Below are 3989 nucleotides of genomic sequence, written 5' to 3'. Positions count from 1 at the left end.
ATATGTGTATACATTAAAATCTCAAACTTTACAAAATTGTCTTGTTCCAGTGAGTACTAATGTCAATAATGATTCAACTTTTATCAAAATGTGCTTGAGTAACAGTTATCGAAGTGGGTCAGATGAACGTGACATTTTTAAACCTCTACCATTGACATACGAAAATATAATCTTAGTTTCAAATTATTTCATCTATGTTAATCCAATATAAGAAGAAGAAACTGTTTTGGTCTTAGAGGCTGATATTGTACAAGATATTAAGTTAAAAAAAAAACATACCTTGTCGTTTGTGCTTTTACTACATTTTGTATAACGCTAACAACTTATAATATCGTGTAATTTAAAAGACGCTATATTTATACTCAGATATGATTTAGAGAAGTTTTCAAATAAGTTAAATTGATTGAAGGTGCTGCTGAGATTTGAACTCAGGATCTCCTGTTTACGAGACAGGCACTTTAACCAACTAAGCCACAGCACCCCATAATGAAGCAATCCTTGAATGTTTTTGAAGGAGTGGTTTTAGACCTCTAAATAAAAATACATTAGAGGTTTTTTGTGTGTCCAGGACTTTGGTACATTTGTCTAGTTTACAAATGAATGATATATGAGATTAAAATCTCAAACTTTACAAAATCGTCTTGTTCCAGTGAGTACTAATGTCAATAATGATTCAACTTTTATCAAAATGTGCTTGGGTAACATTTATCGAAGTGGGTTAGATGAACGTGACATTTTTATACCTCTACTAGGGATGGGCGAATGTTTCTAAACATTCGAATTTTAAAACAAATTTTCCGATATTCGTTCGTTCGAATCGAATTTCGAATGTTTAGTTAACATTCTAACATTCGATTTTCGAATGTTCGTTTTCGAATTTTTCACTTACATTAGAAAATATTTGTTCTTATAATAGAATGTTTTCTTTTGGATAATATTATATTCGAATTCGAAATCTATATTTCACATTCGAATTCGATATATAATATTCGAATTCGATTCTATTCAAATTGGAATATTATATTAGAATTCGAAAACTATATTTCACATTCGAATTCAAAATATAATATTCGAATTCCATTCTAATCGAATTCGATGAGATATATCATATTCAAATTCGAAATGTTATTTTCGAATTCGATTGAATATATTATATACTATTTGTAATGAGATATTCGAATTCGATTTAAATTTCGAAATAGTATTTGCTTTTGTAATGTACTATTCAAATTCGAATTTGTTATAATAATGCTATTATATTATAAATATTCGAAATTTTCGAATTTGATTTTAATTTCGAAATTGTATTTCTTAACTAAAATTGTATTTTTAAATGTAATATTCAAATTTGAATTATTTAAAATTCGAATTTAAATATTTAAATCAAGTTATTCCCTCCCATATGTAAATGTTATAAATAGATGTAGTTCTTAACATTTCATTTGAAAGGTTTAGTTTTGGAGAAGGACGTACTGGTTTTGTGGTCGTGTACTCGTGTTGGATTATTTGGATACCAATTTTTTTCTATATACTATTATCTATTTGCTCCTGTGGCATCTTTTTTTGGAATTTTGTGTGGACACATTACACAACTGTGGAGGGTGGACTGCACACCGTGAAAAGACGCATTTGTTATCTTCATCTTCAATCAATTTCATCAATATTTGTGGAGGTAGTATGCGGTCTATTTATTTTTATAGGCAAAATACAGGCCATATTTTCATGCTGTCTTAACTAGAGCACTGGTGAAATAATCAGTACCTAAGGTGAGAGCCAATTTAGTTAACATGGTTACTGATTATTTTAGAAATGCAAACAAACAATTTGGACATGTAATTCAATATAAGGATCAAAAGCAAAAAGCAATGTTGAGTAGACAGCACAATATATAAATGAGTACTGGCTGATGCGCTGTATCACTTTGTCCAATTTAGAAACAATTGTGATAAACCTGTGTTATACTGTAGCAGCTGGTTGCAAGATCCGTTAACCCCTTACATTCGCAAGACTCATCGTTGGAAATAAGTGAACATAAGCCAGACAATTCTAGCAAATATAAAATATTTAAACAAACTCACTTGATTCTGAGAATGATGTCCAATATTCGATGAGATCCAGGAAAACGGAACTGTTGTATCCACTCTTTAGTAGTGCAGTCAGTTGCAGCAGTTACAGATACTGCCTGAATTCACAGCAACATCCCGGCTTGTCTCACAGGTGTTGGGAAGGGCTCCCCTGCCAAGCCCTCGATTAAGGCAATAAGTGAACAAAAATTTTACAACACCTCTCAGTGAAACAAAATAGAACCCAATACTCGAAAGAACAGTAAGGCTGGTGAGATACCCTTTAAAACTTCACCTTTATTTAGACTCCGTGAGTAAAAAGACAAAGGCACAGTACACAGACCTGACTAACGCTGACGCGTTTCCTGCCCTATTGGGCACTTCATCAGAGCTACCTGACAGGTGTGTAAAGGCTCCTTAAAAACAGGATATGAGCTCTACACACCTGTCACATAATTTAAATATAACAACAGAAAAATAATATAAATAAACACCAAATCTAATGTGTGAAATAATAATATAAATTATGCATATTAAATAAACTTGAAAAAATTATATACATAAGAAAAGAATACATATATATACAAAAATACTAAGACTATGTTTTCTTATAAAATTGTATCACTAAATCTGCACATTAAGAACAATAGTATAATCAAAGTCTGGTGGGCAAGGGCTCATTCTGTTACCCTTAAATTAGATATTCAGAGAATAAATCCCAGTGACTATTCGCTAACTTAAATATGATCAAAACATACATATAATGTATGGAGTTATTAAATGTTTTAGTCAATCATGATCAACCCACATGTAACAAATATATTCATTCATTTAGATATACACTGAGAGCAGAATCCGCAAAGTGTCCCAATACATATTATACCATATAAAAGTCAAATACTAAAGAGTACAAGTATATTGAGAGGGGCACAAACAGATTGCTCCCAGTAAATCCAAACATAAATGAAATATTTATGTCAATATGTATAATCTTAACCATACCAAAATTTAGATATATTTTAAATTTCAAATTCTCGGTATATAAGAAACATTTGAATGTGAAACATTATGAATCCAAAAATAACCCAATATTCTGTGATTTATATATTATCAATGAACAATTTGATGTCACTAATTTTGTTAATACCAAGAGGAGCACCAGTTTTCAAAGTGTGAATCCAGTAAACTTCACGTTTACTGAGTGCTGCATATCTATTCCCACCTCTGGGTCCTAATTTAACTGCCTCAATCCCTTGAAATTTAAAACCAGCTGATTTATCATCATGTAAAGCAAAATGTTTAGCTATAGGGGTTTTGGGAATTTCTGCCTCAAGAGAAAGCAAGTGCTCTCTTATTCGATCTTTGAGCATCCTAGATGTTAACCCTGTATATTGAAAATTACAGATTTTGCAAGTTAAAAGATATATAACAAAGGTGGAGGTGCAGGAAATATGCTCTTTAATCTTAAATATCTGGCCTGTACTTGTAGAGGTAAATGAATCCCCAACTGTGGTATGACTGCAACTCTTACAAGGTCTAACATTACATTTATAAAAGCCTGGTTTTGATGTTAACCAATTAGTTGACTGTGTACTGAGTGAGCTCTTTTTGCTAAAATCCTTTCTGACCATATCTCCAATGGTTTTAGCTTTTCGAGAGATAAAGTTACATTTAGTAGAAATATGTTTTAGATCTACATCCCTATCTAAAATAGGTAATCTGTTCTTAATAATTCTACTAATGTTATCAAATTGTCTACTGTAAGACGTGATGAAATTGACACCATCCTTAATCCTGATGTCTTTATCTTTATCTTTTAGTAAACTATTTCTATCAAATTTGCTCACTTGTTCAGATATTGTTATTAAATTTTGTTCATCATAACCTCTCTCTTTCAATCTGAGGGTGAGATCTGCTGCATGTTTC

At 31.3% G+C, this 3989-nt stretch overlaps 1 non-coding gene across 1 annotated transcript; it reads right to left on the bottom strand.

Moving 5' to 3' along the window:
• Positions 1–407: 407 nt before the first annotated feature.
• Positions 408–481, bottom strand: TRNAT-CGU (transfer RNA threonine (anticodon CGU)). Its single transcript has one exon. It is a non-coding gene; the product is annotated as a tRNA-Thr (tRNA).
• Between the last annotated feature and the right edge of the window lie 3508 nt (positions 482–3989).

The sequence above is a fragment of the Bombina bombina genome, chromosome 2, assembly GCF_027579735.1.
Source record: "Bombina bombina isolate aBomBom1 chromosome 2, aBomBom1.pri, whole genome shotgun sequence".
Lineage (NCBI taxonomy): Eukaryota > Metazoa > Chordata > Amphibia > Anura > Bombinatoridae > Bombina > Bombina bombina.
Note: the sequence above shows the minus strand (reverse complement) of the source record. Positions and strands in the feature narration are given on the sequence as shown.